A 9314-nucleotide genomic window follows, 5' to 3' on the forward strand; every position below is an offset into this window, starting at 1 on the left:
TGGGTGTGGTTGCTCATGTCTGTACCCTCAGCTACTCTGGAGGCCGAGGTGTGAGGCAGGAGCCTAGGAGTTTAAGCTGTAGTGAGCTATGATCATACCACTGGACTCCAGCCTAGGCAACAGAGTGAGAATCTGCCTTTCTTAAAAAAAAAAAAGAAAGAAAGAAAAAGTAAAAGTATGGCAACCAAAGGGCAGTAAATACAGGGAAACAGATAAAGAGGGGGAACCTTTTAAGGCAGTTTTTCCCTAACTTCAGTTATTCACATATCACCTCCACATCGTGTGTGTGTGTGTGTGTGTGTGTGTGTGTGTGTGTGTGTGTGTGTGAAATTTATGAGAAGCAGCATAATCCTGCAATTCAAAGCAAAAATCTGGAGCAGGACTAACTGGGTTTATTTTCCTAGCTATATAACTTTGGGCAAGTTATTTAACTTCCCTATGCCTGTCTGCTCAGCAGTAAAATGGGGCAAATAGTCCCTACTTCAAACAGTACTTAACCCTCGTTGGTGAGGATTAATTGAATGATCTGAATTATTTTATATATATAATTTTTTTAAAGAGTTGGGGTCTTGCTTTGTTTCCCAGGCTGGTGTGCAGTCGCACAATCATAGCTCACTGTAACCTCAAACTCCTATAAACCATCCTCCCACCTCAGCCTCCTGAGTAGCTGGATTACAGGCATGTACCATTACACCCAGATAATTTTTTAAATGTTTTGTTGACATGGATTCTCATTATGTTGCCCAGACTGGGGTCCAACTCCTGGCTTCAAGTGATCTTCCTGCCTCTACTTCCCAAAGTATTAGGATTACAGGCATAAGCCACCGCCCATGCCTATGATAGTCTATCCTCATACCATCAATCCTCTTATTTAATATTTTTCTTTAAATAAACACATGATTTACACACATTTATTTTAAAGGAAACATTATATTACTACTATACATGAAAAGCCATGTATAGGTGGAAACAGTGAAGATAAACATAGAAGCAAACAATGTTATTAGATTGTTACAGTTTTAACAATGTTATTAAATGGCCACACTTAACTGTTGCCTCTTAAATGCCCTGAACTGGAGGGCTGCTGTCTTTCCAAAGTGTTACAGTAGCATTCTACTACTTCACTCAGACTTTTGTTGACTGCCCTCAGAAGGAAGCATCTCAGTCCCGCAAGTTGGAGGAAGTGAAAGGCCAGTGTGGGTGGAGCACCTGCTCTGGGGAGAGAGGGCAGCCCCAGGGGTGAGAGGCAGGCAGGCAGAGAAGGATCAGAGATGGCTCAAAAGGGAAAAATCCCTTTCCTATTCTGAGACTTTGTGCTCTTGGGTACTGTGTCTCTCTGTGCCACACCAAGTCATCTCACAAGGTCCCCTGTGGTATGAGTTGCATGTCTTAGAAAGCAAAGTCAGAAAGACCATATTGGAGACACTGCGGGTGCCCCACCCATGCTCCTCAGCTCACCCAAGGTTACCTGCAGACATTTCCAGACACCCTGGGCTGTCTCTAAGTCATTTTCTGGCCTCAGGGTATGCACAGCAGACAGTTATCAAAACAACCCTCAATAAGGAGGAAGGAGAGTCAGAGGAAATATCCCAGTCTCCCTGCCTCTTCGTGGGACACTTCTGAAATGTCTTCTACAGTCTCTCCAGGAATCCCTGAGGGATGGAGACCCAATTGCCCAGTGGTAACTCACTCATCAACAGTTTTTCTTGGCTTTCCTCCCTTTCCCGGTTCATTTCACTCTTACTGGGCTTCCTGGGATCATTTCCTAAATAAATTTCTAGCACCTGAATCCTTTTCTTATAATCTGCTTTGAGGGAAACTGCAACTAAGACATAGCTTTAAACTTCTGTCAGTGGAATGAGTTGCCCAGTGAGATGGGAAGTTCCATTTTACTGAGGACTCAAGAAATGGCTGAGAATGTTCCATGGAGATTCATAGGTCATCAGATAAGGACTCAAACTAGATGAACACTTAGTATTCTTTTTGTGTGTCTGTCTTTTTTGTCGATTTGTTTTAAAGAAATAGCATCTTGGCCGGGCATGGTGGCTCACACTTGTAATCCCAGCATGTTGGGAGGCCGAGGTTAGTGGATCACCTGAGGTCAGGAGTTTGAGACCAGCCTGGCCAACACAGCGAAACTCTGTCTCTACTAAAAATACAAAAATTAGCCAGACATGGCGGCAGGTGTCCATAATTCCAGCTACCCGGGAAGCTGAGGCAGGAAAATCGCTGGAACCTGGGGAGCAGAGGTTGCAGTGAGCCGAGATTATGCCATTTCACTCCAGCCTGGGCAAAAGAGGGAAACTCCATCTCCCCCTGACAAAAAAAAAAACAAAAAAACAAAAAAAACAAAACAAAACAAAAAACCCAGGCGTGGTGGCTCATGTCTTTAATCCCAGCACTTTGGGAGGCAGAGGCAGAGGCAGGTGCATCACTTGTGGTAAGGAGTTCAAGACCAGCCTGATCAACAAGGTGAAACCCCATCTCTACTAAAAATACAAAAATTAGCCGGGCATGGTGGCGCATGCCTATAATCCCAGCTACTCAGGAGGCTGAGGCAGGAGAATCACTTGAACCTGGGAGACGAAGGTTGCAGTGAGCCAAGATTGTGCCACTGCATTCCAGCCTGGGCAACAGAGCGGGATTTAGGCTAAAAAAAAAAAAAAAATAAAAAAGACAGCCTCTTGCCCTGTCACCTGGGCTAGAGTACAGTGGTGCAATCATGGCTCACTACAGTCTCAGACTCCTGGTCTGAAGTGAGCCTCCCCTCTCAGCCTCCCCAGTAGCTGCGACTACAGCAGCATGCCACCAGGCCCAGCTAATTTTCGTTTTTCCAAGCTGGAAAGCAGTGGCATGATCATGGCTCATTGCAACCTCAAACTCATGGGCTCAATTTATTCTCTTGCCTCAGCCTCCCGAGCAGCTGAGACTACACGTGCATACCACATCTGGCTAATTGTTCTTTTTTTTGTAGAGATGAAGTCTTGCTACGTTGCCCAGGCTGGTCTGGAACTTCTAGACTCAAGTAATCCACCTCAGCTTCCCAAAGTTCTAGAAATACAGGTGTGAGCCACCAATTCAGGCCCCAGCTAATTTAAAAATTTTTTTAAATAGAAGCAAGGTCTCACTATGTTGCCCAGGCTGTCCTTGAACTCCTGGCCTCAAGCAATCCTTCTGCCTCAGCCTCCCAAAGTGCTAGGACTACAGGCATGAGCCAGTGCCCCTCGCCTGGCCTACTTAGTATCCTTCAGATTCTCCGTCCCATTATTCTGAATCAAGAGTCAGCAAACTACAGCCGATGGGCCACATCAAGCCTACTGCCTGTTTTTGTATAGCCTGTGAGCCAAGGATGGTTCGTTTGTTCCTTCCTTCCTTCCTTCCTCTTTCCTTCCTTCCTTCCTTCCTTCCTTCCTTCCATCCATCCATCTCTCTCTCTCTCTCACTTTTTCTCTCTCTCTTTCTTTCTCTCCCTCCCTCCCCTCCCCCTCTCTCTCCCTGTCTTTCTTTCTTTAAAAAAAATTTTTTTTTTGAGACTGAGTCTGGCTCTGTCACCCAGGCTGGAGTGCAATGGCGAGATCTCGGCTCACCACAACCTCTGCCTCCTGGGTTCATGCGATTCTCCTGCTTCAGCCTCCTGAGTAGCAGGGACTACAGGAGTGTGCCAACACACCCGGCTAACTTTTTTTTGTATTTTTAGTAGAGACGGGGTTTCACTATGTTACCCAGGATGGTCTCAATCTCCTGACCTCGTGATCCGCCCTCCTTAGCCTCCCAAAGTGCTGGGATTATAGGCGTGAGCCACCGCGCCAGGCCACATCACTTATTTATTGTTTGTTTGTAGAGATGGGTTGGTACTGAACCAGGCTGGTTTTGAACTTCTGGCCCCAAGCAAGCCTCCCTCCTCAGTCTTCCCAAAGTCCTGGGATTACAGACATGAGCTACCATGCCTGGCCAGTTTGCACATTTTTAAATGGTTGGAAAAATGTTTAAAGAACAATATTTTGTGACACAGAAAAATTATGTGAAATTCAAACCTTCAATGTCCATAAAGCTTTATTGGAACCCAGATATACTCATTTGTTTACATACCTGCTTTTACTCTACAGTGGCAGTTTCTCATCAACATTACAAGAAACAACGTTATTTGAGGACTTACTGTACGTCATTTCGCTTAAAGTTGCAGTTTCTAAGAACTTATCAATGACACTGAGAATTTACTGCAGTTGCAACTAAAACCATATGGCCCATAAAGCTCCAAATATTTACTCTCTGGACCTTTACAGAAAAAGTTTGCTGATGCCTGTATAAGGTCATTATCCTGCAGAGACAAGAGGCAGATTGAGGCCTGGCTGCCCCATGAATGGGGGGGGGGGGGTGATCCCTAGACCTAGTATCTGGGGGAAGTTTGAATCAGAGCTACACATTTCCTTTTGCCACAGCTTTATGACCATGGTCATCACTCCCACGCTCTGCAAGGATCTAAGACTCTTTCACAGAGGCATTCATGTCTTTATACCAGGAATATTTTTTGATTGAAAATATTTTCCCATTTTTCTTGTTGTTAAAGATAGAGGTGGGATCTCACTATGTTGCCCAGGTTGGTCTTGAACTCTTGGCCTCAAGCATTCCTCCCACTTCGGTTTCCCAAAGTGCTGGGATTATAGGCATATGCCACTGTGCCTAGCCACCAGGAAGAGTTTTCTTTTTTAAAGGACATGAGAAATTTTCTTCTCCACACCCTGCCACTATCCCACATGGTTTCATCCATGCTTGATCACTTTCACCATCACTTAGTTACTGATTCCTCCCCCAAACAAGCCGAACTTCCAGACCACATCCTGAAATTTCAGATCAATACCCAAATGTCAGCCGGGTAAGGTAGATCATGCTTGTAATCCCAGTGCTTTGGGAGGCCAAGGCAGGAGAAACACTTGAGTCTAGGAGTTTGAGTTTGAGATAGCAAGACCCTGTTTAAAAAATTAGCTGGTCATGATAGCGTGCACATGTAGTTCCAGCTACATGGCTGGGTGCAAGGAGCCCTTGAGCTCAGGAGGCTGAGGCTGCAGTAACTATGATCATACCACTTCACTCCAGCATGGGCGACAGAGCAAGACCCTGTCTCTAAAAACAACAACAAAAGAAACTAAAAACCAACAAAACAAAACAAAAAACCCAAACATCTGGTCAACATTAGATTAAGTTGGGGATGAGGGGGTGTTGCTGCCTACCAGCAGTGCAACTTTAGGCAAGTCATTTAACATCATGGAACATCAATTTCATCGTTTCTCAAAGGTGGAAATGATCCTGTCCAGCCAGCCAAGATTACTGTGCTAATTGGATGAAATGAGAGCTGCCCACAAAACACTGTGCCGCCTGGCCTCAGCCTCTCTCCCTAGCACACCGCTGTATTATCGCACCTCTGCTCCCTTTGACCACCACACTCCCTGCCCACTGGCTCTCCTTGAGTCCCCTGGTCTTGACAAGCTCTTGGCCATCTCTGCACATGCTGATGTTTCTTCCAGAAACATCTTTTCCTCACCCCACCTTCTGCCTCGCAAATCAACACATAACCTTGGTTTATGTGTGTTTTTGTTTAAAGACACCTCATAGGCCAGGCCTGGTGGCTCACGCCTGTAATCCCAGCACTTTGGGAGGCCAAAGTGGGTGGGTCACCTGAGGTCAGGAGTTTGAGACCAGCCTGGCCAACATGGTGAAACCCCTGCCTCTACTAAAAATACAAAAATTAGCTGGGCATGGTGGCATGTGCCTGTAGTCTCAGCTACATGGGAGGCTGAGGCAGGAGAATTGCTTGAACTCTGGAGGTGGAGGTTGCAGTGAGCAGAGATGGTCCCACTGCACTCCAGCCTGAACAACAGAGTGAGACTCCATCTCAAAAAAAAAAAAAAAAAAAAAAAAAAAAGAAAAGAAAAGAAAAGAAAAGACAGCTTATTCAGTATATATTGTTGTTTCATTAACGTCGAACTCAGCCAACTGCGCTATAACTCATGCCGGAACGAAGCTTACCTAACAGACCTGTTTTCTCTGTAAGGCACACTGCAGCCTTCTCGTGCTTAGGAACATGAGACAGCACATCAGCAGTATGCTTGGGGCCATTTCAAACCGCGACATTGCAAACAAAAATGCACAAACATGCAAAAAATGTGGCACTAAGTCCACCACAAAAAGGACACTTGTTTGTAGCACAAGAGCTGAAACCAGAAGGCAGAGTGTCCCCTGTTTGCCCTTGGCTGGGAAAGTGCATGTTGGGTGACTCAACTTTTTCACTGTTCTGCACGCATCCACATATGACTGTGAAAGTGCCATGGATATTGATTTGGAAGTTACATACACATTTTTTTCTTTCTTTTTCTTTTCTGAGATGGAGTTTTGCTCTTCTCGCCCAGGCTGGGATGCAATGGCGTGATCTTGGCTCACTGCAACTTCCACCTCCCAGGTTTAAGCAATTCTCCTGCTTCAGCCTCCCAAGCTACTGGGATTACAGGCTTCTGCTACCACACCCAGCTAATTTTTTGTATAGTAGAGATGGGGTTTTGCCATCTTGGCCAGGCTGGTCTCGAACTCCTGACCTCAGGGGATCCACCCGCCTCAGCCTCCCAAAGTGCTGGGATTACAGGCATGAGCCACTGCATCCGGCCTTTTTTCCTCATTATTATTTTTTTTTTTTAAATGAGCCAAGGTCTCACTATGCTGTCCAGGCTGGTCTCAAACTTCGAAGCTTAAGTGATCAGGCTGGTCTCAAACTCCTAAGCTCAAGCCTCAGTCTCCCAAAGTACTGGGATTACAGGTGTGAGCCACTGTACTGGGCCACAAATACATTAAAAAAAAATTATTTAAATATATAATTTTTAAAATAAAGAGACGGGGTCTTACTGTGTTGCCCAGGCTGATCGGGAACTCCTAGACTCAAGTAATCCTTCTGCCTCAGCCTCTCAAAGTACTGGGATTATAGGCATGAGCCACTAAGCCTGGCCACAAACAATTTTTTTTAAAGAATTATTTAATGTATATAATTTTTAAATAAACAGACAGGGCCTTGCTATGTTGCCCAGGCTGATATCCAGCTCCTAGCCTCAAGTGATCCTCCCGCTCCGCCTCTCAAAATGCTAGGATTACAGGGTACGAATTTGCAAATTCAGAACTTGTAAATAATGAGAACCGACTTCACTTTCTTCCTGTTTCTCTCATTTAGGGCTGGCTGAATTCTGTCTTACTCACATTTTATCTCTAGCATCTGGAAAACTGCCTGACCCACAGTAGGCTCTCAATAATAAATGTATTTTGAGTGAACGAATGAATCAATTCAGTGGAAGTGCTCAGTTCACAGCAGTGATAGCTAGTGTTGATGAAGACACACCACACGCCTGCCCCGTGCATGCTTTCCCAATCAACAAGGGGAACAGCAGGGTATGGTTCTTTTGCACTTAGGCTCAGGAGCAGACAGCCTGGCTTCAAATATGGGACATCCTTCTTATTAATTAATTACATAACCTCAAGCAAGGTCATTGGCCTCTCTGAACCTCAGTTTTCTCAGCTATCAAATGCAGTACTCATGGTACTACCTTGGAAGTTATGGTCAGGAGTCAACGTGGCCCTGCGAAGAAAGCTTCTAGCACAGGGTGAGCCCTTAGTAAACAGTAGCTTTTATTGTTAATTACCACGGCAACCCTAAGAGCTATCATACCCATTTAGCTGATACAAAAACTGAAGCTGGGGATGGTTCAGTGAGTGTCCAAGGTCACACAGAAGGAAGGGCTGCCTCTGGGGAGTCTAAGCCCATGCTAGTAACTCCGCTGATTATATAAATATAAGGGGTCGGCCAGGCGCCGTGGTTCATGCCTGTAATCCCAGCACTTTGGGAGGCCAAGGCGGGAGGATGGCTTGAGCCTAGGAGTTTGACACCATCCTGGGCAATATAGTGAGGCCTCATGTCTATAAAACAAACAAACATAAGGGCACATTTTTACTAGTTATAAGGACCCTTACTTGTTACAAGGGCTCTTACTGCCTGATCAGCTAGGTTTGCTAAAATGATGAAGACAGTTCCCGCCAGACTCCTGATCTTCTCTGGGATCAGGGTGGGGAGAACCCCCTTTCTACTGATAAACCCCAAGAGTCTTCTCTCGCATTCCACACTGATGTCTTTCTGTTCCCTGCCCACTTTTGAATTCAACCCTTTCAGAACCAGCCCTACTGGGAAGAGGGGGGTTAGTTTGTTATCTTGGGTTTGACAGTACAAAGGCAGAGGCATTTCCTGCTTAAAAGGCACATGAGAAAGGAGGAGGAGGAGGACGACGAACTGGAGGAAAAGGAGGAGGAGGGAATCATCAGCATTCTGGGTTAGAACAAACAAATGTCCTCCGTTTTTCTAACTCCTTAGATCAAGGGTCCTCAAATTTGGCTGCCAGCTGGAATCTCCTGCAAACATTTTAGTACCCAGATGTCCAGCCCCCCACCCAGACCAATCACATCTGAGTCTCTGGGGGGTGGGGGTGAGTGCAACTGGGGCATCGGTATCTTTTTAATGCTCCCCAAGCCACGCCAACATGCAGACAAGTTTAAGAAGTGGTGCTCTGGACCTTATCAGCACTCGGCTGCCACCCTGGAGTGGCTCTGGGCGACAGTGGCCGCTTTCTCTTCGAAGACGCGCGGCTTGGGGATTCGGGCATGCTCTCGGAGGCGAGGGCTGGGGAGGATGCGAGCGTGCCAGCGACCTGGTGCTCTGCCCTGCTCTAGGCCCAGCTCGGAGACTGCTGGTCTCCGGGTCCCCCCACCGCGCTACAACACGTGCGGCCGCCCGACTCCTCCGGTTATCTCTGCAGACCGCGAGCAGTGCCCAGCGGCCGCCCCGCTGCCCACCCCAACCTCAGAGGCTCCAGGGAGACGCCCGGGGCTCAGGAATCCTACCTTGGCTGCCGGCGCTGCCCTCCAGTCCCCGGAATCCTGGGACTCAGGTTCGAGCTGTCGCTGTAGCTGCGCCTGTGAAGCGCCCACTAGAGCGCAGGCGCCACCTAGTGGGCACTGGGCGGCCGCGCAGGGACCGCGCTGGGAGGCGGGAGCGCGGTCCAGGGCGGAAATGCAGCCAGGGCTTCCCACGTGGGCGGTTTTCCAACGCGCCGCCAGCCCTGTGGCCAGATCCGGCCTGGGGCGGGACCACCTTCACTCGCTGCGGGGCACTGGGATCTGAACTTGGTGAACTTTCTCTTGGGGCACGCAGGGACGGCCAGGCCCTGGCCCTCGGCCTGGTAACCATCCTCCGGTTTTCCTGGCGGGGCTCGGGGATCTTTCCCTTCATC

At 47.4% G+C, this 9314-nt stretch overlaps 1 protein-coding gene across 6 annotated transcripts in view; it reads right to left on the reverse strand.

The window, feature by feature from the left end:
* The window catches only part of CHD9 (chromodomain helicase DNA binding protein 9), a 272858-nt gene extending 263852 nt beyond the window's left edge, over window positions 1-9006 (reverse strand). For 4 of the 6 annotated variants that reach the window (XR_005200569.1, XR_005200570.1, XM_017530098.2 and 1 more), the window contains exon 1: window positions 8926-9002. The gene's annotated coding sequence lies outside the window, so the exon portion shown is untranslated. Of the gene's footprint in view, window positions 1-8925 lie in introns of all 6 variants that reach the window. The other 2 variants (XM_037739114.1, XM_017530100.2) reach the window with 1 other exon arrangement.
* Window positions 9007-9314: the final 308 nt, after the last annotated feature.

Source organism: Cebus imitator, unplaced genomic scaffold, assembly GCF_001604975.1.
Source record: "Cebus imitator isolate Cc_AM_T3 unplaced genomic scaffold, Cebus_imitator-1.0 Scaffold63, whole genome shotgun sequence".
NCBI classification, from domain to species: domain Eukaryota; kingdom Metazoa; phylum Chordata; class Mammalia; order Primates; family Cebidae; genus Cebus; species Cebus imitator.